This window comes from Ictidomys tridecemlineatus, unplaced genomic scaffold (assembly GCF_052094955.1).
Source record: "Ictidomys tridecemlineatus isolate mIctTri1 unplaced genomic scaffold, mIctTri1.hap1 Scaffold_1371, whole genome shotgun sequence".
In the NCBI taxonomy this organism is placed as follows: domain Eukaryota; kingdom Metazoa; phylum Chordata; class Mammalia; order Rodentia; family Sciuridae; genus Ictidomys; species Ictidomys tridecemlineatus.
Window position 1 is genome coordinate 49,533 of NW_027521224.1, and position 27,629 is coordinate 77,161.

General features: G+C 34.2%; 1 pseudogene; it reads right to left on the reverse strand.

The window, feature by feature from the left end:
• Positions 1-10,742: 10,742 nt before the first annotated feature.
• Positions 10,743-17,936, reverse strand: LOC144372601 (geminin coiled-coil domain-containing protein 1-like; annotated as a pseudogene).
• Between the last annotated feature and the right edge of the window lie 9,693 nt (positions 17,937-27,629).

A 27,629-nucleotide genomic window follows, 5' to 3' on the forward strand; every position in this document is an offset into this window, starting at 1 on the left:
GATGTGGCTGTGTCCCTATAGTATACTGTTTTAAAGTCTTTGGGTATAGTCCAGGGAAAGGGATACCTGGGTTAAATGGTGGCTCCATTCCCAGATTTCCAAGAAATCTCCATACTGCTTTTCATATTGGATGTACCAATTTGCAGTCCCAACAGCAATGTATGAATGTACCTTTTCCCCCATATCCTCACCAACACTTATTGTTATTTGTCTTGTTTGTCTTAATAGTAGATGCCATTGTGACTGGAGTTTTGATTTGCATTTCTCTGATTGCTAGATATGATGATAATTTTTACATATATTTGTTGGTTGATTGTATATCCTCTTCCAAGAAGTGTCTGTTCTGGTCCTTGGCCCATTTGGTGGTTGTGTTATTTGTTTTTTCAGTGGTTAGCGTTTTGCGTTCTTTATATACCTTAGAGATTAATGCTCTATCCGATGTGTGAGGATTAAAAATTTGCTCCCAGAATGTGGGCTCTCTATTAACTTCACAGATTGTTTCTTTTGCTGAGAAAATACTTCTTAGTTTGATTCCATCCCATTTTTTGATTCTTGGTTTTAATTCTTGTGCTATAGAAGTCTTATTAAGGAAGTTGGGGCCTAATCCTACATGATGAAGATTAGGGCCTACTTTTTCTTTGTTAGACACAGAGTCTCTGGTATAATTCCTATGTCTTTGATCCATTTTAAGTTTTATGCATGGTGAGAGATAGGTATTTAATTTTGTTTTGTTGCATATGGATTTCCAGTTTTCTCAGCACCATTTATTGAAGATACTATCTTTTCTCCAGTGAATGTTTTTGGCACCTTTATCTAATATAAAATAATTGTAATTTTGTGGGTTAGTCTCTGTGCCCTCTATTCTGTACCATTATTCTACTGGTCTTTTATGGTGCCAATACCATACTGTTTTTGTTACTATTGCTCTGTAATATAGTTTAATGTCTGGTATAGTGATGCCACCTGCTTCAGTCTTCATGCTAAGGATTGCTTTAGCTAAATTTTGGATCTCTTATCCTTCCAGATAAATTTCATGATTGCTTTGTCTATTTCTATGAGGATTGCCATTGGGATTTTGATCAGATTGAATAATGGCTATATTAATTTACATTATACACCAAAGGTGTGCAAAATATTTTTTCCCCACATCTTCTATAACATTTGTTATCTGCTCCATAAGGGGTATACTATCAAGAATAAAAGTGATATCTCATTGTGGTTTAAAAATGCATTTTTCTCTAATGACTCATGTTGAGCATTTTTTCATATGCCTCTTGGCCACTTATGTCTCTTCTTTTGAGAAATATCAATTCAGATCTTTGCTACTAAGTTATGTGGTTATATTTTTATATTAACAGATGTGAGAATGACAAACTTCCCTCATTCCATAGGTTGTCTGTTCATTTTGTTGATTGTTTCCTCGCCTGTAGAGAGTTTTAGTTTGTTGTAATTCTATTTTTCCACTTTTTAAATTTTATTACCTTTGCCTTGGGGATTATATAAAAATAAAAAAGTATTAAAAAAACATTGCTTGAACTATTTTCATGGAGATTTTCCACTGCATTTTCTGCTATTGGTTTTATAGTTTTAGGTATTATGTTTAAAGTCTTAACCTATTTTGAATGGATCTTTTTGTGAGATAAGAATGCAAATACAATTACATTCTTCTTCATGTGATATCTGGTGTACCAACACCTCTTAGTACAGAAATTGTCCTGGTTCCATTAAGTGTTCTTACCACCTTTGTCAAAAAAGTTGGCTCTAAGTCCCTGGGTTTATTTCTGAGCTCTCTATTCTGTTCTATTGGTTCATTCATCATCTATTTTTGTGCCAGTACCATGCTATTTGGGTGCCTAAAGCTTTATAGTATGTTTTGAAGTCAGGTAGTTTAATGCCTCCAGCTTTGTTCATTTTTTTTTCAAGATTATTTTCACTATGCTTGGTCTTTTATGAATCTGCACTAATTTTAGAATTTTTAAAAATATTTCCGTGAAAATGTCATCAGAATTTTGATAGGGTTTTCTTTAAATCTGCAAATTACTTTGGTCAGTATAAACATTTTAACACTAGTAATTTTTCTAATCCATAAATATAGAATATGTTTCAATTTATTTGTCTTCCTCAGCTTCTTTCACCGATGTTTTATGATTTTCAGTGTGATGACATTTGCCTTCTTAAATTTATTTCTAACTATTTTCTTTTGTGGCCACTATAAATGTGATTGCTTTGTTGTTAACTCTTTCAGTTTCCTATTAGTATATAGAAATTCTCCAGACTTCTTTGTGTTAACTTTGTATTCAGCAACTTTACTGATTGATTTTTAATATTTTTTGTGGATTCTTTAGAATTTTATAAAAATAAAATTATGTTCTCTGTAAATAGAGAATGTTCATCTCCTTCTTTTTCCAGACGAGGTGCCTTGTATCTCCTTCTTTTGCCCAGTGGTTCTGGCTAGAACTTTCCAGCACTATGCTGAATATCTCTCTCTCTCTCTCTCTCTCTCTCTCTCTCTCTCTCTCTCTCTCTCTCTCTCGGCTTCATAGCCATAGGTTGCATTTCTTTTGTTATTTTTATAGTTTGAAATTTAAATTTATATATGTCAGATACCAGATAGCACACTCAAATTAGACATCTGAATTTGAAGATATTTTAGTAATACAAATATATACAGGGGCTAGAGCTGTGGCTCATCAGTAGAGGGCTTGCCTCACACATGCAAAGCACTGGGTTAGATCCACAGCACCACATACAAATAAATAAATGAAATAAAGGTATTGTATTCATTAAAAATATTATTTACAAAGATGTAGGCAGCAGCTTGTAGATAAGCTATTAGGACAATGTTAACCCCAGCAGAAGCAACAGCAGAGATGTCACTCCCTCAAGATCTGCAGGGAGATTGGAATATGAGTCCCAGAACTGGGACAGGTCTGAGATAGAGGAGCTGTGTCTACCACTGATCTTCTAATGAGGGCTCTTGCCTTCTAATGTGGGCTCCATGGGTATCATCTTGAAGCCCAAAGTGAAATATGTATCTAAAGTGCATACAGATGATAGCCAACTCAATCTTTAGTGTGATATTTTTTAACAAATTTTATAATCAATGAGTTTTTATCTCCTCTTTCTTACCACAACAAAAATTTTAATACAGTTTAATGACTCACTAAAAATTGCTCTCCACCTCCCTGATTTTGTTATTATTTTAAGAATTTTAATTTTAAGTTAACAAAAATTCGTGATTAATTAGGTAGTCAGTAGTTACTTGTACTTACTTTCTGATATATGTAATCAATTACTGTATTCAACAGTAATTGTATCTCAAATCTGTATTGAGTATTCTGTATCTCACATCTCCCATTTGAGTTAACTTTTAATCTTGATGAAATAATTCTCTAATAATACTTTCCATGAGTGATGATGGTTGGAAAACCATCATAGTATTTGCTTTGTCTCACATTGGAGTGACAGTTTGGTTAAATATAAAATTTAGATCAATACTTCTATCTCTTGTACTTTGAAAATATGATTCCATTGTTTTCTAACCTGTGTTGTTGTTGATAAGAAACTGTTCACCTCTGTCTTTCCTTTGCACATAATCTGTTTCTACCATGTGGTAATTTTTAAGATTATTCTCTTTCTCTTTGATGATCTCCATTTTCACTAAGATGTGCTTATGTATGGATTTATCTTTATTGATCCTACATTCTATTCAGAATTCAATCTTTAATTCTAAAATTGACAATTATCTTTTCAGGTATCAATTCTCTGCTATTCTCTCCATTTGGGGGGAAATTCTATACAGAAATATTGATGTCTTTTTTGGCTTTGTGTTTTAGTCAACTTTTTATCACTGTAACCAAAAGACCCAATGAAAACAACTTAGAGGAGGAAAAGTTTATTTTGGCTCACAGTTTCAGATATTCAGCCCATGGTCAGCCAACTCCATTACTCTAGGCCAACATGAAGCAGATCAATATGGAAGACGGCTACCTAGTTCAAGACAGGAAGCAAAGGAAGAACTCTGCTCATCAGAGACAAAATATAAACCCCAAAGTCATTTCCTTAGTGACCTAACTCCTCTATTCACATCCTATCCAGCTAATTCTGCAAATGGATTAATCCACTGTTTAGAGTACATCTATCATAAGGTTTTTTTCCTTTTTACTAATTACTGTACTAGAACCAGTATAAATAATAAAATACAAAAGATTTATATGATATGAAGAGTAACAAGACTCTAATGGAAACTGTATAAATAAGCATGAGAGATGATGCTTTATTTAAAGGATAAAACTAACATGTGTAAGTTATTGTTCTTGCCCTTTTGGACTCAGTATATGTTACCTCCATTTGTATTTACAGAACATATAAAGAAGCAGAAGTGTGTCTCATTATACAGAAACTTCTGCTGAATTCCCAGAATACATGCTTTATTTTATAAAATGCTACCCTGCAGCCACCTGGGCTAGTTTTCATTTCCCCAATAGGCCCTATACCTTTTCTTCTATTTTTCCTTCTACCTCTATCTGTGTTTGTTGCCAGTATAATTTGATGAATGTCTCTAACTTCATGTCATCAATGAATCCTTTCCTAGTTTCTCTCTACTTATCAACCTTTTAGACACGGACTACAGTCCCTAAAATATAAGATCACACTTTGAACAAAAAAGGAAAATATTGAGTATTCATTTAACTGAGTCAGTAGAAATAGCTGTAAATTATTTTGGAATGCTATATTTTATGAAGTATGAAGTTTTTCATTTGAGAATTTAAAATGTATATTTTACTCTGTGAAGGTTAAGGATATATGACAGAATCTGAATTCATTCTGTATTGTTTCAAAAAAAGGAGTATGTTAATTAAAATGATTGTCTAACTTCTGAGTGAGGACAATAAGATGGACTTGGTGGGACTAGTGGTAGTCCTTAAAAGAAAAGGAAGAAAAGGCTAAGTCTCTGGCAATATGTGCTCTAATTCTCAATGGAGGCTAGGATGACAGCTATACTCCCAGCTCTACCAGGTAGGTGGGGCCATGGGCAGTCCTGTACAGATGTCACTTTCAGATTGCATCTGGAATGTTCTCCCCTGTGAGCCAGGGATGGAGGGAGGATGACATTGTGGCTTCTGTGAAGTGGCAAATCTCAGGAGACAAAAATGAAAGGAGGACATGTTTGGAACTTTTGCCTCATTGTGTCCAGGTGTTCTGGCTTCTCACAGCACGTTCATTAAAGAGCTTCTCTTATTCTCAGATTCACTGCAACTGGAGGGCTCTGGGGTAACATTACCTTCAAAAAATTCCTGAGAGATCTGGACCTTATCCCAGGGGGACTATCCTTTTGGTGTTAAAGACTCTTTTGAAGTGAGAAATTACCTTGAAATACTTTCTCTGTCTTTTTGTTTCAGATTATAAACCTTGGATAGAGATGAGAAGGAAAATCTGCTGTGTACCTTAAAGTTACCATTTAACTCCTGATTTCCAAAAAGAGAAGATAGAATATCCATGGCATGTCTGTACCAGTGGGTTCACCATTTTATATATCATGATTTTACTTTCCCCTGGTGTTAAACCTAAAAGGATTGACTGGGAAGGCAGTAATACCATCACCTGAAGAAGTATATAAAGTCTATTTCCTATGATGAGAGGAAGAGAATCTTCACAAGGATTGCTTATACATAGCTACTCTAGGCATGAATATTAGCAGTAATATTTGGAAAAGAATTTCTCTTTTTGCCTTTAAGAAGCATATGATAATACTTTTGACCATGATGCCTTTTCATGCTTTGCCACCCCACTCTTAGTCATCCCAATTTTTGAAATGGGCTTCAAATTACACACTACTTTATTTCAAAATGATGGAAGGTGAATTAGGTCTCTTGTGAAAAATGTCTGTTAGCAATGATGGAATTTTTAAGCTATGAAATAGACCTCCAATGACAGTAAAATAAAGATTTAAGAACCCCTGTATACTTGCAGGGCTTCTATATCTGAAGCCTGTAATACACTGTAGTAGCCAATGGCCTATAAGTACGTTTATTGGTCCCCAAAATGATTATTATGTCTTATAGTAGAAAAAGCATTAGATCTAAAGTCAATGCCAGAGCTTTTCTTAGGCTTCGCCTATTTATTATTTATTACCTGCACAGCACTTCAGACCAGGTTTTCTATCTTTCAAATGAAATTCACACCATCTAATTCATCCTGATGATCTGTGTTTAATAATCTGTATTGACTACATTCATATTCAAAAGTTATTTAGAGCGAGCAAGGTTTAAGCACTATTCTCTAGGGAAAAAAAAAACTCAAACAGCCCTGTAAAAAAAAAAAAAAACTGAATAAAATCAGTGTTATCCATCAATGATACCAAAAGAATGTCCTAATAGAAAGGGTTTATGGCCTGATATGCAAATCCCAAAGCATTTTCTCCCCTTTACTGTTAACATAGTCTAGATAATGGCCTTATGGAAATCCTGCTCATAATTCTCACATGCAGATAATCCAATATGTTTACAACTCTCCATGGCATATGTGAGACCAGTCTGGAACCTTTAACTCAAGTTTTACTAATTTAACAGGATTATAAATTGGAAGAATAAGGATAATGTCCAAAAATAGAAAATATTTTATGAGATGTAGCTTCTTTTTCAAACTCACAGAGCTGGTTTCATTATTACTTTTGTGTGCTTTTATTTTTATCACCATTCAAGAATACATCCCCAAATACCACCTCCCTTGAAATCCCAAACCAGATTCTTGACAGTACGCTTTGGGTATATAGAATCAACCATATTTCATACTTGCATTGTGGACGTTTTCATTATGAGAGCCTATTACACCCTTGCTTTAATCAATCATGTTGAAGTTGTTTCTCTCATTTATGCATAAGTTAGTTTTAATACATATATCCTTCTTATATAACATCATCTTTATATCATCAGCAGAGCTTGACACCAGCTATATCTATTGAATAATTGCCTCAGTTATTAATCATACTACTATCTCACATGTTTGTAAATTGAAATACAGTTATTTTTATGACATAGGATTTATAGCAGAAACAAAACCTTTTTCTTAGTTCATTGCTCCATTCACTGAAAACATGTTTTCAAATTAAGGGCTGAACATAAAATTAAATGACTTGTCATTTATTTATTAGTCATAAGTTCATTACAAAATTGACTTCCATAATTTAAAAAAGTTAAAATCAAAAAGAAACATATCATCTAAGTGCTTAATATTAAGTGTTGAATTATATTTTACATTTGCAGAATATCCAATATAAGGATTAAAATTGAATGTTTATGTTAATGTAACAAAAAGGTAGATAAAAATATGAAAAGATTGTTAATAAATATAATCATACCATAAACTTCTAACATGAAAACCAAATATATGTTGTTTTATTTAAAAAAATTAAAATTAGGCATTTGCTATTTAATCATATGTGAATCTTTTGGTAAACTGAAACAAATATCTAATTGTATACCTGAACTTTACAGGCAAAAAATTATACATTTAAAAAGTTATCAGTGGATGGCCAAGTGCCAGGTGCATACTTTTAATTCCAGTGGCACCCGAGGCTGAGGCAGTTTAAAGCCAGCATCAGCAAATTAGCCAGGCCCTAAGCAACTCAGTATGATCCTGTCTCTAAACAAAATATTTTAAAAAGGCTAAGGATGTGGCTTAGTGGACAAGCATGCCTGGATTCAATCCCTAGTACAAAATAAAAGTAGTTATCAGTAAATGTACTAACTATATTTTCTGCTATACCTGTGGTACTTCAATTTATTGTTGAATCCATTTGTCATATTTAAAAACATATTCTGCTTTCTTCAATTACATCAAGTACATTAAAGTCTTTTTATTTATACACATCCTTTAATCTGTTCAAAATTATAGTTTAACATCACTGCAATTTTAAGTAATCCTACTTATTAAACATCACCTATAGAATTGAGACTTTCCAATTGTCCATATTTTCCAGATACTAGTAAGACACAGGATTGTTTCAAGAGTATCAGAAGACATTGGAAGTGTCATCAAATTTTTAAAAATTGAATTCTAATTTTTCTGTGAGATTACGTAAGAGAGTGCTGTACTCCTAAGGCATTTGACTCTTCAGGCCACCTAACATGGGAAAAATCATTAATGTATCCTAGAGGAGAGAAGGAACCATTAAATTCTGAGGATATTAATGTAGCCATATCATATATCATACAAAAGAGATTCAAAAATTGTGGTCACAAAAATCCAGGAGAAAAAAGTCCATTATTAAAAATGTTATGCACAATATAAAATTATTCATCATAATCACAAAGGTATTTAGTTTCATTTCCCACTTTATCTTAATAAAATATTAACTGGTTTACTGGAAATGCATGATAAAACTATAAAAGTTAGAACATATATTTAAGTGAAATGAATTTCCAATTTCTCAAACATTAACAAAATAATTTTGTATACATTATTCAAATGAATATCAAATGTTTGTAAATATAATTGCAAACATATGTGGTAATTTTCTTTTATACTATCATTCATGATATGAGTTAGAAGAAATCATAATTTGCCACATAAATGTCCTATAGTTTCTTTAACCAGGCTGAAACCAAGTTTTATTTAAAAGCTTTCAAATGCTTTGATATTTTTGGTGACTATTTTATGCACCAAATGCACTGTGAGAAGCCTGGGTGTTTCCTCATGGTAATTAACATATAACATGGCACATGGATATTGCAAAATAAATATGTGTTAACTGGTAAATTTTGTTTTACAGCTTGAGTATAAGAGTTTTTAAATAGTTCCATTGCTTACTCAATTCCTTGTGTAGCAAAGTATAATCAATTCTAATTAAATTTGTTATTCTAGAGATAAATTTCACCCACAAGAGGCATAGATACAAGAATGTAAAAGGTACTTTTGTGTTTGGGGGGTATGGGGGGAGTAGAACGTATTCTATCTCTTCCTTAGTTTTAAAATACTCCTGAGAATAATATTAATTACTAATTTGTATTCCCCTTCATGAATTATAAAGAAAACTATAGGTAATAAAGTTTTATAAAATAGATATTTGCTCACACAATGTAAATAAAGCAATGATCAAACACAAAAGAAATGTCTTGGTTACAAAGAATTCCAAATAGCACACACAAAGAAGTTGATTGTGCAAAGTGAAGTATTGAGAGGAGAATAGAAAGAGATAGATGGAGATGGATTTCAACCTGGTGAATTTAATCATGTTGCCAAAAAAGCATAGGTGCCCGACGTTGATGCATAATTTATTCTGGGAACAATAGAGCTTGAAGGATGGAAAGGAAGGAAACAGTTAAGACTACCAAAAATATTCTTAAAAAATTTAGGGAAGAAGAGATCTTTGATATCAGGCTTGCATTCAATCTATTCACATTAACTTACAAATTAAAATGTATCTTTTTTTTAGATAGAGGTTACTCTCACACAGACTGAATCAACCTGCAAAGTGGGCTCATACTGGAAAAAAGAATCCTGTGATCAGAGAAATGATTTCTAATGCTCATTATAAATGTCTCATATTTATTTTTCTATTTTTTTCCATTGCAAATAAAGTTCACCGTACCTAGCATATGCAGTACCTATCTAAGGGAAAAACGGCCTTGAATGACCAAATAAAAATAAAGCTGATAGGATCCAGCCTTCATTCATAGAATGTTAGAAGTTATCTAATCAAGTCCTGTATTCCACAGCTGGAAAAATTTAATTTTCACGCAAGGGAAATAGCTTTCTCAGGGATGACAGCAGATGAATGGCTCTAGGTCTCATGAATGTGGGCACAGGGCCCAAACTGCTCACATTTTATCACCATTCTAAATTACAATGCCTGTCACAAAGTGAGCATGAGGTATTCTGTAGATATTTTAGGTGAATTGCATGAATACATGACTGACAGAAGGAATGAGTGTGACACTGTCAGTGCTGGGCTAGTGATCAGTTTGCCAGCATCTGTGCAGTTTAAGATGATATTTGTTGTGTAATAGTTCCTCAAAAATATCATTTTTGAGCTATGTCAGTTAAAGAAACAATTGCCAGATACCAATGGAAGCAGGTATTGGGACATTCTGAAGTAATAATTCTTTTTAACTTTTGTCATTTTTCAGTGGTATTGCTTATCAGTGGAGTCGCAGCTGTCTTAGAGATGTTTTGCTAAAGCCATCCTGCAACACTTGACTCTTTGAGCTGCTCTGGACATACTGTTACTTATATCCACAATACTTCTTCAGCAGTGGTGATGGGCAGACACTTGATTTTACCCTACCTCTAGCAATTTAAACAACCAGGAGGAAGTAGTTGAAACAACAATAGGGCTCATTCTAAAGGCAATTTTCAGAAATAAAGAAATGTAGAAGAGGGAGAGAAATAAAGACCATACATATTTAAACTACTTGATAAGAGAACAAAAGGTGTTAAACAGGTCATGATAAGCAAAGTATATTTACTTCTTGAAGAAATCTACAAAAGATTGGAAAACACCTTCTCAAGTACAGGGCAAAGAGAAGAAGTTGATAGCAGACATTGATGTGCAAACTAGTCAAGTTCAGGTGGAGGAAGAGCATATACCTCTCATATGGATTCTTGGAAGCTATTCCCTACAAATTTAAGTGTTAGTTGAGAGTAACATTTAAAGTGGCTAAAGATTGTCTGGGCAATAGCTTCTATGCTCCACATAGTCAGGTTCAAGTGCAATAGAGATCTTTGTAAAAGAGTTCCTGGCAGTGCTCTGTGATACAAGAGGGGTCACTAAGGCTGTTTAGGGACCCAGGTAAACTTCCAGCCTCCTTCTTCATCTCTACACACAAAGGCTTGTTCCTGGTGGAAAGAATGAGTTTTGACATTACAGTGAGGACTCAGGGATGTGTAAAATGTCATCTCTGTCTTGTTGGGTGACACATCAGCTGGATGATAAGGAAGTGTTTGCACCTCTGTTGGGGGATTTGAAAGTTGAGAAAAGTAGTGGAAGTCTTCCCCATGGCTGGCAGTGCTGTGCAAGGGGGTTTTTCTTTCACCTCCATAGTTGATTGGCACATCCTCTCTGTGGACATTTTCATAATCAATGGCATCACTCGGAAAATGGGAGTATGTGCTAGTCACTATTCTGGGATGAGAGGAGAGGGCACTGTAGTTAGCTGATGAGGTGTCATCAATGGTGTTGAGGTCTTTCAATCCAAGTGTTTGTAGCACCCAGGGATCACCATGGGGCCCAGGTGGTTTTTCACAGTTAGCAAACTCACAAGAGAGGTTTCTCTTGGCATTTTTAGGAGGGGGATCTCAGCAGGAGAGTATACCTGCTCTTTGTGTTTCCTCTTCCCCTTTCTGAATTTTTCACACACTTTGGAGAACTCATCTGATGACAACAATTTCTGAAGAAGTGACATTTGAAAATTATACTTCCTTTAAATATCTACTAGTTACCCTCATTCTTTAGAAAAATAGGTTAAATTTCTAATATTTTTTCACATACAAGTAAAATGGATTAGATTAGTGTCTGTTACTAAAGTAAAATCCATGATAACATCTTATTTCTTAGGAACCTGAATTCATTTCTTACTCTCAGTTTGAAACTTGAAAAAAGCAGATCATGTCTTGAAGATTTCAAATCAGAGAAGTAATAATTTTTACAAAAATGACAATAAAAGCAATTTTTTATTGAATTATCACTGATAAAATAAACAAATTATTATTTGATATAATTTATGAATAGTTCATCACATGCACTATTTCTTTGGATATAGATACTGTTAAAATCTCCATTAATGAGGAAACTAAGACACAGACATATTTGTGACTTGCTAAGTATCCCTTAGCCTAGAATTAAACCTAAGTTATCTGAATATAGACAGAACTCTTGTTTAAACACTATACAACATTCCTTATGTTATTTCATTAACTTTCAAAGCAATCCCTTGAAAACAGTTGTTATTTTAAATCTTGGAGAACTGAGGTCAAGAAAGGTAAAGCTAATTAATGTCATTTAATAATTTAATAATGTCTTTTTCAAGGAATGGTGGCTAGAGTTAGAAGCCAATGCTAGCCCTTTATTTATGAAAGCTTACTATACAGTAAAGTAGTCAAATCTAGTATCTTTTCTTCTCTCAACTGTTAGATTCAGTAAAAGCAGCAGACACATAATCAATTTAGATTACATAATATCAAATAATAGTTTCTCTAAGAGTAAAGTAAAAATTGGTCATAGAAGCAAACACATACTAGGAAAAACACAAAACTAAAGAAAAAAGAACACAAAGAGACTATAGGCAAGCTATCTTTGAGTTAGAAATAGCTCATTTAATAGTGTAAGAAAAATGTGAATAAAAAATAATGTAACTGTATATACTGAATTGCTGCTCAAGATACTAAGCTCCAGTTATCATCACAGCATCTTAGATTGAGAGAGATTTTTCACAGATTTTTAGTTTTTGTAGCTGCAGGTAACCAAATTTCTAATTGAGAATGATTTTCCTAAAGCCAGAAAATAATTATAACAACTGAGTTTTTAAATCTTTAATTTCTACATTAAGAAGATAATTAAAACAACTGAGTTTTTAAATCTCTGATTTCCACCTAACTCTCCATTTGATCAACCTGTTTCCTCAGCAATCCCTAACTTTTGATATATAAGAAACTATTTTTGTAATAATGTCTGGATAGAATCTGCAATCTAGATACTTCTAATAAATGATACATAAAAGTTCTAGTGAAAGCCATGTACTTCCTTAAGAAATGTTATTCATTCTACTCATATATCCCATGACCTGTTGTTAAGTACACTTCTTGCTTTTAATTAAGAAATTTTACATTAATGGTTTCCTTTCTTAAATCACTGCCCTGACCTTATAAAAAGATTATTACACACCTTGGCCTTTTCTTCAAGACATTTAACCAAAGTAGAATTCAGGTATTGTCTGAGATGATTATTCTTTTCATGTAGCCTAGCAAGTTCTTCTTCCTTCTGAACCAGAGTATCTTGGAGCTGCAAAAAGCAGACAATGGTGAAGGTCGCTCCACTGTATTGACTTTGTAACATTATAATAATGCCACTGTGCCTCAGCCTTCTTAAACTTGATTATTATTCTGTTTGTTTTATGAACACAATTTCAGGGAGTCCTCGTCCTCTGAGACTGAAATCAACAACCCCCTACCACATGATTGTTCAGTTTTGTGCTCTGAATTTTTCATTCATTACAAAGTATTTGAGGGTATTACATGATTTTTAAAATTTTAACCACAAGGGAGTCAGGTAGGTGTAAAGGAAAATGAGCAGCATTCAACTATTTAAATATAGAAAAAAGGTGTTTAGAAAGGTTTACCTGGACTCCTTCCTTGCACATGAAAGAAAGAAAGAAAGAAAGAAAGAAAGAAAGAAAGAAAGAAAGAAAGAAAGAAAGAAAGAAAGAAAGAAAGAGATGGTTGACTTGTGCCACATTCAGATTGATCTGCCTGTTTGTTCAGTAGATCATATTATTTTTGGGGAACAAATAAGAACAAAATATGGAAAATGAAACAATATTTGGATAAAAACCTTTGTCATCATCATTAATTCTCCAGGCAATTATCCATGTTTATCATTTTAAAATACTGACATGATTCCATTTGGTCTTTCCATTAGCCCTCTGAGATATGCCGCATAAATATTCCAATTTCATGGATGAGGAAAAGGTGGATGTGATAGGTCACACAGCTAAAATGTGATATAGTCAGAGCCTGACTTCATGTCTTCCTCAAGTGTTATTTGTGTATATGAGTGTGTGTGTGTATGGGGGGGTTGGGACAGAAAGAGAGAGGAGTTAGATGAACAATCTCTCTCTCCCTCCCTCCTTCTTTATTTTCCTCTCTCTCTCTCTCTCTCTCTCTCTCTCTCTCTCTCTCTCTCTCTCTCTCTCTCTCGACATATGCTCATTTTAGTTCTAAAGTGAGTTAATGTGAATTTTAAGAGGAAAAAGTAGCAGCATAAACTTAAGGGAGGATGCAAGTGGAGAATGGACTGCAGGATGTATGGCCAGTCTCAATGTTCTAACTATCCACACATACCTGTTTATTTCTGTAGAGCTGTGAGGAAAGCTGAGCTTCTTCCCAGGAACATGAGTCCAGAATAGGAAAACTCGAATTAGAAGATGAATCTATGAGAAAATACAAAATGGATAGCATAGAAAACACACTTTTGACTTATGTGCAATGAACTCACCAAACCATACCCAAAGTGCAATAGGTTCAGTTACCTTTCTAAAAATAGCTGTTGCTTCCTCACACTAGAACAAAATATTTAAAGCTTTCAGAAGAAGGATGCAAGCTGTGACAGACAAATATTTATACAACCTATGCCAAAGTGGTTAAAGAGGTGGGATTTTTTTTTCTTTTTGGAACTAAGTGGTCATATTCTTCTCTTTTTATGTATATTCTTGTTGGTTAAATTAATAAAGACTCTCTCAGCTGCATCATTAATTCATTCAAATGTTTATTAACCTTTTCCTTCCACTAGGCATAATATTGCAATCCCACTATCTTTTTTATAATTTTTATTTTATTTTTCTAAGCTTCAACATTAATAATATAGTGTTTGGCTTGATAATCTAATAACATTTTTGATGCTATTATTTCCTTTTCTGTCTGCCTACCTGTTAAATCTAATGAATAGAATTCAGAATTTGATTTAGTAGCAATGTCTACTTTTAAATAATTTGCACCTTGTTTCTCTGAAGACCATGATAAAAAATTGCAAAATTCTACCTTCTCTGTTTTAACTGTTTTTATTTGTATATTTTTTATGCTTTTAAAAAGATTTTTTTTCATATTTGACAGGAAGCTATGCCTGTAAATCCAAAGCATTTGGGCATGCTTAATTGTTTTTTTTTTACTTTATTCCGTCTCATTAATACCATTCTGACTCTTTCCCTGTTCTTCTTAAACTGCTGTTACTGAAGAATTTTTTATTAAAATAGAGTAGTGAGTAAGAAAACAGGAATTCAATTTTGTAAACAGTTTGGGTTCATATTTTGGGCATTTTGTCTTTGCTGTTGCTTATAGTGAAAAAGTAAAACTGAACAACTTTATCCATAATATGTACGTGTGCTTCAACATTCTTAGGTTTTCATTTTTGTATGCCTTTCCTTAACCCCTGTGTCCACCAAAGGAGCATATGGCAAACTATAGTATAGGTATTTAATTCTAAGACATCTGAAAATTTTTAGAGAAATTTTACTATTTATACAGAAATTCACTTAATTTTATAAAAATGTTCACTAACCTTCAAGTCAAGATTAATACCATTCATAATTTTCCATCAATGTTATACTTCCCTCCCACTTTGAAATCCTATGTGAGTGCTTGTGTGTGTGTGTTTGTGTGTGTGTGTGTGTGTGTAAGAGAATAATTGTTTCTACTTACAAGGCATTGTCTATAGAATCTCCTCTATGAAATAAAAGATGAAGTTATTCATTCTTGTTTCTTTATCATACTTGGGAAATTTTTCTGAATTTCAAAAGAAATGTTATAACTAGTATCTTGACTCCAAAACATTCTACTAGGATGTTGTTTATAAAATATGACCCAGAAAAGTTCTTTCAGTGAGTTTGGAATCCCCAAGTACTATACATTAGAGGGAGAAACATGTGTTGTCCAGCAAGAAAGAGGAATAATCCCATTTTCACTATTTGGCAAGTACAAAATAGCAGAAGTTAAGGTTGTAAAATTCAAGACTCTTTGGACTAACTTAAATTTTTTATAACATCCCTTTTCCAGAGTCCCAGACCATGATGCATTGCAGCCACATTGCTTGAAAAGGGCTCCAGGTCTACCACTAAAGCAGAAGAGCAGAACTTACCCTGTGCCTGTGGTGCTTGTTGGGGCTCACTGTTGTCCAGGAGACCAGCAGCCCAGAAAGAGATCCAAGTCTCCGTGGAAACGTCAACACTAGTTTCTGACGGTGTAGTGGAATACAGGCAATTATAACTCTTGTCTCCTGCAAAATACTGGTCTTGGCAAGGCAGAATGGTGTTCTGTGAAATTCAGTATAAGGAGTTGGGGTGGAGGTGGGTTTCCCAGAAGATTGGGCGATGCAGATGTGGACGGAGAGAAGGGTGGGAGAAACAAACAGAAATTACATACAGTTAATCAAGAAACCGTGAAGGTGTTAAATTTAGATCCAGATTAAATTTTGAGTGGTTTAATTATAATAACTAAAAAGGAATCAGCTCCTATGACTTTCCTAACATTTCCACAGGTCCTTGAACAACGAATAGACTACTACTGGATGAATCATATTTATATTTTCCTTTGTAATGCCTAGCTCACCAAATAAGCCAGTCAGAACTATCTTAATTATATTTCTCTTTCTAATCACCGTGGAAGACAAAGAACCCATTAAAAAGAATGAAAAAGCAGAATATGGCATCTTATAGACTAACCTCTGAATCAATAATTGTCTTATGCTTCCCTTCCTCTTCTCCTCCAAACTAAAATTCTGTTGGATCTTATGGGAATCTGAATAGAGATACACACAAACTCATGATGTGTATAATGTGTATATATAATGTATATATATAATGTATATATGTGCATATGTATATATATACATACACATACATATAGTTATGTGCATACATATACATACTTGTATAATATACATACATATAGACATATGCATATATAGTCATAAGTGCATAAGTTCTCTCTATCTCTGTTCTATAGATAATTAAATAAACTTTGTTCCTTGTAGGTAATTAAATAAACTTTGCCCCAGCTCCAGTCAGAGGAACGTAACATCACTCCAAGTAAACATCTAAAAGCTGAAAGAAATAAGCAAAGACTGCAAGCTCTAGATATCTCCATCACTAGGGCTCAATATCCTTGCAAAGTTATCCTGCCACCACTAACTGCCTGACGTGTGTTCTCACTGTGTTCTGATCCAGGGAGTACCTTCCTGCCTGCCACTTCTCAAACCTCAAACATACACTCTTTTCAAATCTCCAAACAAGGATAAGTATGCAGCCTTCCTAGGTTAATTTGTACAACAGTCCATTCCTAATTATTTGTCAATGTTTAATCAGGTAAAAGCCATTTATTCCAGCAGAGCCTAGGTTTAGATAAACTCTGTTTGACTGCTACGAATCTTTTGTTGGCTTGAGTACTTTCTTGGTCATAACATAAACAGAAGAGAGGAAAATGAGTCAATTAAGTCACACTTTGTTAATGTTCCCAGTGAGTTAAGTCTTAGAAAAGAAAAAAAAAATACACAGTTCAGAAGCAAATGCAGCTTGGGGAGTGCAGACCAAAGAAGTTAAGCCAAAAGTTTATCAAGAGCTATTTTTCTTGTTTTCATTTTAAAAGCATGTTTGCAGACTCCTTCCTTGAGGTTATTATTCGAATCCAAGTTAAACTATTAGGCAATTGACACCTGAGAAGAAAACAAACCCCAAATACTCTTACAGTAGTTCAACTCCAAGTGTTTGCAAATATGTGCATAATCTGGAATAAGAGGAAGAATGAATAGCAAGTGAAGGTGAATAGGTGAAATTTTGGGGAAATATGAAGAATAAAAATAACAGGGAGAAAGGCAGAGGGAAAGGAAGGGAGGAAGAGAGAGAAGACAGATGATAATAAAAAGAAGACAGGAGAGGATCTATTTTAATTGGTAGATAGCAAAGAAAGCTTGCTCCAAAAATGGAATAAATTCTCAGTGCAAAGTTTGTTAGCTTTCAGAGCCCCAGGTTTTGCCAGAGGACTAGCAAACGCCAGTTCCTCACTTACCATCTTGCAGTGGAAGAAAGCGCTGAAGAAACTGAGCTCACACTTAACTTTTTCTTAAAGCCAGTGGGAGCTTTAAATGGAATGAAGGGAGGAACTATGAGAGGCGAGTTCTAATCTTGGGGGGAGCCGGTGACGCTTGGGGCTCCTGGCGAGCGCTGCCCTCTGATTTGGTGGGAGGCTATCAAACAGGTGACTTGAGCTTGCAGACACCATGTGAAGCCAGAGTCACTTGCACTCCAGGGACCACGACAGCAGGATCTGGGACCTGCAGGTCGGGCTCCCTGCCTGCTCTTGGCTACAGGGTATGCTGCGTGGCTTCAAAACCCACGCGCCTATGCAGCTGGCTGTGCACCTGGCGCAGGACGTCAGAGGCTGGAGGTGGCAGCGCAGCCCTGAGGGACCCTAAGGCCAGCGCTTCCTCCTGCACCACATGCGCAGCGGGGCAGGGAGGGGCGGAAAGTCTGCTTGGGCTATGGTGAGGGATGGCAAGGTCTCAAACCTGTATTTCAGGGATGGGGTGGCACTTGTGGAAGCCAGTCCTACAGCCCCAGAGCTAGTATTATGCCTATCTATCTTTTGACCACATGATCACAATTTAATGCCAACTTGTATTATGTTGTAAATTTATTTTAATTAATTTATTTTCCTTATTTGATGGACCTTATTTTGCCCAATTCCGGAAGTGGAGGTGACATTTCAATTCTAGAATATAAATTCCCCAAGAATAGTGATTTCTGCTCACTGCTGTTTCCAAAATGCCTGGCACAATTTCTGACACATAATAAATGCTCAGTAAAGATTTGTTTTAAAGAATGAATTAAGCTACACATTTCTGAAATCTAAAGCATCTTTCTCTGTGTAAGCCTAGCCTCACAACTATATTTATATAAAATAAATTCATTAAGAAAAAATAGTGTAAGCATTTAATTTCCTGTCTTTTCTCTTACTTTTGATTCTCACAATTCCTAAAATACTATGCCTACCATAGAAAGAAGAGTAACAACATCTTTGAAACTATTTATCTACAACTAATAGTAGCTTCTCATTTCAATTTATATTCTAATTAGATATAAAATACTTGATGATAGCCATAGGAGAAAGGATACTTATTGTCCTTGTTACATCCACAAAGGAAGGAAGCACTAAGGTTAAAAAAACTCACCAATGTTAACACAATTGGGAAGTGGCAGGCTTTGGATTTGAACCTCTGACTAACTAGTATACCTATGGTATTTGACTTTAACTTCTCTCTATTGCATGTTATTGCTGTTGATCAATGGGCATTATTATGGACTGGGTTGTGTTACCCATAAGTCATATGTTGAAGCCCTATACCCAATGTTACTGTATTTCAAGACAGGTGTAGGAACTGAAAATAATGTCTGATTCTGACTTGCACATCCCTTTCTCTACTCTGGCTCTGACCTTTCTTCATTCTTCTTTGCACTCTACTCATGACCCTTAGCACTCAGCAAAATGACTAGGACATAATGGATCTTAATTAAGTACTGTATATCCAAAATTAAGAAAGGAAAGGAGGGGGAAGCTGCTTCTCTTCATGGAGTCCTTTTCTCCTGCTTCAATGACATTTATTTGAAAAACACTTTCAGATTAATAGTAGTAGTTTTGGGGATCCCTGCCTGGAATGTGGATGAACTGGATCAGTCAACACTGACTCATTTCAGTATGTGACATGAAGGACTGGTCCATCTCTGCTCTAACTGTAACAAGAAAAAAAAGATGTAATGGCTGTAAGGCACTGAGATGATGGGTAAGGAGGACATATCAAAATGCATTTAATTCGTAAGAATCAGTGATCTTTTTCAAGGCAAAGAACTCTTCATGCTTTTAGTCCTGCCAGCAACACAATCTGTTTGGCAAAAACCCTCATTCATTTTGTGATGAGCAGCAGGGACAGAAAAAGGAGGATGGAGTTGTGTTTTCGGAAACTTTCACAAATGACACAGGAGCTTCTGCAAGATAGATTTTCTTTTGGCTCCAAAAATGATACAAAGTAGGTAATTGACTAAACATGGTATGAAAAAAGGACTATAAGCTTTGCATCAAAATATACCCAGATTTCAGCTTGGGGTATGCTATGATTGAGTCACTTGGGGTTATCTTAAGCCTCTTATCTTATTTGGAAAATTAGCATAGTAATACATACATTAGAAGTTATTTTAAAAACCAGCCATTTTTATTAATGCTTTATTATTTTCTAATTTGTTAACTAAATATTGGATAGTATCTCTTTTTACTATTAGGGGTGAGGAACTCTGCCTTTGAACACACATGTGATCCTGTGTCTTGTTTATTAAAGTAACTGAAAAAGAATGCTACATTTATAAAACAGGGTTTTTCTTTTCTGAGGGTAAGACATAATTTTAAGAAGTTTTTGATTGGTTTTAAGCACAACAATATTTGGCAAATCATTAATACTTTAGCTTGGTAGGCTGGCAGTATACATGATGGTGGAGAACCCCTAAACAGCAAAGAGCTATTGACAATTAAACATAAATAAGATAATAAATCTATTCTCAAATCAAAAACTAAGGGAAAAAACTAATTATTAAGATTTGATTTATGCGTGACATCTTACTTAACATCCACTACTAAGGTATAAACTTAATTAATACTATTATGATGATGAGTAGTATATTGAAACCTGCATCCTGTAAACCATAATGGGAAACACTTTGGCACTTATTTATCCACATTTATGAAAGAAGGAGGTTCACATTTCTTAGTGATGTCAATGTAACCCACATAGATTATAAGATTATATAGATTATAAATAATAAGATTAATTAAAACTGCCTTTTGTGTTGTGCCTAAAGCAATAGTGTTAAAGGGAATGTGGCTCCAAACAGCCCAGTGGTTGAATCAGGGTACCACCTCCTGTCGGAGAAAAGATATAACAAAATAAGAGGTAATTGGACCTCTTATTTTGCACAAAAAAACAAGTCTGCTCACAGAGAAGGTTAGAGAGTGAGTAGAGATTTGTCAGGAGATAAATAGGTTGGCATATGGAATATTCTTTTGTTTAACTCCATGATTATCCCATTAGTGGATTCAATAGTAAATGTAATAAACAATTTCTAAATTTTTTCTATAAATACAGCTTTTCCCATTGATTCAATGGTTGAATCTCCAGGTAATAATAAAGATAGTATTTCTTATTTCACCTGTTCGTAAAGAAAATTATTACATTTAGATAAAGTATATTTAGAAAAGATGTTTTACATTGGAAAATTTAACATTTGAATTTTTAGCATGTCTGAAGAACCTGACACATTTCATTTGTTGAAGCATAGTTTTGAATTTCACCGCACCAGAATAATATGCAGAAATCAATAATTTTAATATAGAGACTTACTACTCATCATATCTGTATAGTAGCCAGAAGATATTCAATAACCTATTCAGTGATAAAAACTGTTTCTACATGAACAAAAGGCATGAAAAATAGAGTCAATTGTTAATCCTGGTAAAAAAATGTGAAAAATAATAAATTTGAAAAACTCCTAGCAGTTTACTAAATAGAAAAGAGAAAGGCCTTGGATTCATTCAGGAATGAAATATTCAGTTTGGAACTGAGTCAGATCAGCTCTGTATGGAAATGTGTATGCACTTGTGCACGTGTGTGTGTGTGTGTGTGTGTGTGTGTGTGTGTGATATTTGTGATATTGTTTTATTGGGAGTTTCAGTCAGAATTTATTTTAATATCATTATAACTACCTTCAGCTCTTTATTTATTTTATCAAGGCAAATCACATACTATAGTAATCCTCACAATTTTAAAATATTTTCAGCCTAAGGGCATATCTTTCAAATGGCAACTATTCACTTCATCTTTAAGAGATACCTAGGAAATATATGCCAATCTGTATTCATTGCAAATTGAGACAAACCTTTTCTGTACTTGATAGCATTGTTTTCTGGCTTTTCTCATAATATAGCACTTCAAAATAACATTTGTGGCAAGTTAGAATAAATTGTTAAGGCTTCTCCTGGCTGTTGATAGTTATGGGAGTTCTCATTTCCCCCAGGCCTCAACAGAGAACAGAGGATATCATTATCTCACAGGCCTGTGACCTATTATGCATGGGTACAACAGTTGGGAAGGTCTGCTCCATGTAACCTATCTGGCTCAAATGGAATGAAATAATATCAATACCACTATGAAAATATGTTAAAAACATTGAAATTAACCTTGTATTGTGACCAAGGTTAGAGATGTGGAACTTCAAACAAAACAAGACAATACATCTCAACCCCGACACTTTACTCAACCATAGTAGAAAATGATTAAAACAGGTATTAGGATTAATATACATCAGAGTTATGCTAGTGCAACTGTAACTTAAAATACAATAAATCTCTGCTTCATTAGCACCAGCATCTTCACAACCTGAACTTCTGTGCCTTCACTGCTCAAGTGATTCCTCCCAAGGATTTCTGATGCAGAGTTTTTTGGATAGCTTGCTGATCAAATATTAAAGGCCTGAAAGGTGAATTGGCAGTGACTGTGACATCATATTGTGTCTAGAAGATGCATAAAGAGGAAGTCAGGCCTGCTTTTTTTACAAAGCTTAAGATTCCAATCCCAAAATAGGACAACTGGGAACTGGTTCCTTCTAGCCTTGGAATTATTAGCAAACCTGAAATAAGTTGACTTCTTTCATGAAAATAAGACAAATAAATGAATTTAAATACAAATGTTTAGCTATAAAAAAAGGTATAATTCTGTATTTTTGTAATCTATAAAATCTGTGAAGTTAACTTATTTCTCAATGACCTATTAATTTTTGACAAATTTATCTTATTTACAATCAAATCAAAGAAACTTACTTGATATTGGTATTAATGCAATTTGGATGTTTCTAGTCAACTTCTGTTTGCCAAATTTCTTTTTTTTTTTTTTTTTAGAACATGAAAGCATAATGTCAATCTGTAGCCGGTGCAATCATTTATATATTCTAAAGCAATCTGTGAAAAATATAGAGAATTTTTATTGTTATGAAACTAATACTGCTTACTATAATTAGAATGAATTAAAGTATTATAAGATGAAGAAAGTACCCTATCAACAATAAAGTAAAATTCCAAATTTCCTCTATGACATTAGATAAATGATGTTTTGGTGACAGTAGTACATATAATTTTTATTTTTTCTTTATCTAACCAGAAGCCTCCCAGCTGCCACTTTTGGGTAGTATCAGCATTGCATGATTCAATCATAGCTGATGATTTTACACAAATCAATACATTTTAATAGCTTCCTTTTGGGGAAGGAAGCACTGAAAGACAAGCAAAGAAAAAATAGTGGTTTTTGTTCATGAGTACAACTGAGAAGAACTCAAATTGCATAATGTGCATCTTTTATAAACTATTATTTGTAATTGCTTTTATGAATTATTTGGCATTTATTAATATAGCTTGATTGTATGTGCCTATTTATGTTTTTACATATATACAAATTCGGGCATCTGGAGCAGTCAGTGATACACAAGGCTTTAAACACTTATACCTGGAAATATTCAGATGTTGACAAATAAAGAGTTATTCTCCAATCTTATATTTTTTATAAAGCGACAATAATTCACATAAATGCAAATTTCTTTGATTGGTGAAGGAAAGGAGCATTTGGTCCCACACTAATGTCAGTGTCTATAAGATAGGCTGTCTGCTTCTCCTGTGGAAAGTTTCAAGTAGCTCTGTGCCAGTACTTATGTGTTGTACCCTCAGCATCACTCACAATAAATTATATCTATATTATAAGAAATGCATATTAGGAAGCCTATTTAAAAGTATACATGCAAGTAAAGCTTCACCATAAAGTTTTGTGTTTTAATGCTAAAGGTAACATATTTATATACAAAACAAATACATGGTCATAAAAAAGCAAAAGTAATAAGGAGAAAAACTGTAATATATTTGACATTCAGATTCAGTTTTCCGCAAATATATATATATATAGATAGATAGATAGATAGATAGATAGATAGATAGATCACATCCCCAGCCCTTTTTATATTTTATTTAGAGACAGGGTCTTCCTAAATTGCTGAAGCTGGCTTTGAACTTATGAACATCTTACCTCAGCCTCCTGAGCCACTAGGATTACAGATAAGAACTTTAAAACATCCATCCTTTTAAGCCAGCATGCACAAAAGAAATTAATTCATGAAGCGAGCAAATTTAAGCATGATTTACAACTGAGTTCATCACATCAATATAAGAGACATTTGTAAACATTAAGAAAATGTCCAAGAATATTTTTATTTTGCTGCATATGGGTTTCCAGCACTATTGTTGAAGAGATTATCTTTTCTCCACTGTTTGTTTTTGGTGCCTTTGTCTAGTATGAGATAACTAAATTTATCTGGGTTTGTCTCTGTGTTTTCTATTCTGTACCATTGTCTACATGTCTATTTTTGGTGCCAATACCATGCTGTTTGCATTACTATAGCTTTGTAAGACAGATTAAGTCTGATATGGTGGTTTCTCCTACTTTACTCTTCTTACTAAAGATTGTTCTATCTATTCTGAGTCTCTCATGTTTCTCAGATGAATTTCATGATTACCTTTTCTATTTCTATAAAGAATGACATTGGAATTTTAATTGGAGTTGCATAGAATCTGTATAGTGCTTTGGGTAGTATGGCCAATAAGAAATTGTTTTGACAATAAGAGATTGTTTCAGTAAATTAGAGCATGTCTATAGTATGGATTGTGTATTCATTGAAAATATTTTTAAACTAAAAACCTAGAAAAATAGCATAATGTTAACTATATTGAAATGTATATGAGTGTATTAAAACAAATTTTAAAAACAGGCATAAACAAAATGACATTAAAATAATGTTTTTTTTTTCATAAGAGAAGTGTGATTATGATTTTATTCTTCATAATCCTGTACATTCCTGAAAATTTATATGATAGATGTTTTGCTCTTAAAGTCATAAAAAATGGAAATATATATATGAAATCACAGAATTTATTGGAAGTAATATATTTTTGTGGAGTAAAAACATGGTTAAAGCTGAGTGCCTTGAAGAATAATGACAGATTATATTTTGTATGTTCCTACTGTTGTTGGATTTGCATGGTGAGGGGTGATTGTGGTAGAAGGTAAATGTTCTGTTTCATTTTTACCCCAAAACTCAAAAATGTTTTTAAAAATGATGCAAATCTGTATAAAAGTGGAAAAGTACTTTATATATAAGATTTTGAAGATGCAAAAATAATACAAGAAGGCTTTGCTTAGATGTAGAAAATTAAATAGAGTGTGATTATAATCTTCAAATTAATACAGAATTGTTGAAGAGAGTAAATAGACCTAATCCCATTAGTTAGCACTAACCAACTGTAAAATTTTAGTGTAAAATAAATAAGGGTATTTGTATTGCTCAGTAATGTGTAAAGATAGAATTAGCTATCCCATAAGAAGTGAACTCTTAGTTAATAGACAATTTCACAGAGTGGATGGATTACTGAGACTATCAAGATGTTTTATTGCTTGTTCATACAGTGCTACTACCAGGAAAATACAGTCCTTAAAATTATTTCCAATGCAAATAACTCACAATTCAATGTAATTCTGAGATTAGAAGTCTTTGTAATTAACTTGAATGCATGTTTTAAGATATATCTTAAAACATGCATTCAAGTTAATTATATATATATATATGATAGTTTTACTGAAATATAGTATAATAACATAAACATAATGACATTAAAATAATGTTTCTTGTTTTATAAGAGAAGTGTGATTATGATTCTATTCTTCATAATCCTGTACATTCCTGAAACTTTATATGATTGATGTTTTGCTTTTGAGATCATAAAAAATGGCTATATATATATATATATATATATATATATATATATATATATATGATAGTTTTACTGAAATATAGTAGAATAACAGTGATTAAGTAAACAGGATAAAGCAGCCATATGTGAGGAGGCTAGTGGTAGGGCTAAGTGACTGTAAATCCTCATTCCTGTGGAGTCTTTTCTACATTTTATGAGTCAATGGAACCATAGCACTTTTCATGAAAAGATGGGAGCAGCATAATAAAAGAGACGGTATATAGCGTCCACCCCAGATATTAAGGGCTCAAGCTTTAGAGGCAAACAATGAAGATTTTGGAGTGCAAGACCTTCATAGATTATGTTACACTGGGTGGTAACTCTTTAGGGTCCAAGAAGAAGTTTAAAGTCACCAAGTTCAGGCTTATTTCTCTATATATTTATATTTGTAAGTTGCTCTGTTTATGCCTGTGGGGACTGCAGAGTGTGAGCACAGCCATATTTCCAGAAAATAAAAAAAAAATAACAGTGGATAGTGGATGTCAATATCCTCAGTCATATGTTAAATGTCATAAATATGTAAAATCCAAATATACCAGGAGAAGATGGGCTAAAAGGAGAGCAGTCAGAAAAGAAGGAAAATGTGAAGGCTACTTCAATGCAGACCAAATCAAGTTCATCACTTGTTTTTGTCAATAAAGTTTTATTGGTACTCAGCCACATTCTGTATTCATAATTTCTACGTCTGCTTTCATTTTACATGTTGTGTATTTTTGACAGAGATTGCATGGCTTACAGGATCTAAAATACTTACTCTCTGGTCCTTCACAGAAAAGGTTTTCATCCTCTGCTTTAAATTAAAACAATAGTTGCTAAATACTTTGAGGCATGATAATATGGATAAAACATCACAAATAAAATGAGAAGATATGAGCTCAAGTCTGGGTTCTGCTACATCCCAGCAGAGATCCTCAAGGCAAGCCATTGTCCCTGTTTAGGCACAAGCCCACTGTGAAATGGAAATCAGATGATTGTTCTGTCATTTGAGACTATCCTTCACAGAGAGGTACTTGGTCCGTGCCTGTCATATCCGTGTGCCCTGGGAGTCTGAGGCAGGAGGATGGCAAGTTTGAGGGCAGCATTAGAAACCTAGTGAGACCCTACCTCAAAATTCAAACAACAAAAAATAAAAAGGGCTTAGGATGTAGTTCATTGGTAGAATACCCCTGTGGAGTTCAATTTCTAGTACTGGGTTGGGGGAAGGGAAGGAAAGGCAGAAAGAAAGAGAGAGGGGGTGAGAGGGAGAGGATGTACAGCAAATTGCCAACCACACAGTGCCATGTGTGCGCTCTCACTGGGACATTGGCAGAAGGCTCCCTTTGACCTCCTAAACACCTGTGGGATCCATTCTTCTGTGGACTGAGTGCTGCCTGACGTTCCTGAGTCTTTGCAGTTTTCTTAGCCACTTTTCTGTGGCTCCCAGGGGGAGTAGGAGAACTGTTGTTGTCACAGAGCAGAGGTGGACAGGAGGAGACAGCTCTAAGGAAGTGGACTCCACTGTGTGGTAGGCACTTCTGGCCAGCAGTTGAAGAACGGTGTGAGAACCACTCTTCTTCCCAAGAGCACCCTTGGTGCCGAAGTCCATCACTGGAGCCTGGATCTCATGAATCATTTCATTTCCCTTCAAGAATCTGAGCATAATAAACCCCGTTACAAAAGAAAGGATAATTTAGCTGTTGACATAAAACTGAAATTTGGGCGAGAGTTTATTTATAATTATAACACTGAGTTATAATTCAGAGCTTGGGATTTCAAGCCCCCGTGGCTGATTTCTGTAGCAAGATGTGAATCCTCAGGCTTTTGGCCAAATTTGAGAGGAAAGTCTTCAGGCCGGCTGAGATTAGAATGCTCAGTGTGGCTTCTCTTCTGAAATTCTGTGGGCATCTCTCATCTCCCAGCAGGGCTCCTCAATGGGAGAGACTGTAGGTGCTAGGTGCAGGGACAGAGGCCGTGTCTTCTCCCCCACCCCAACTTCAGTG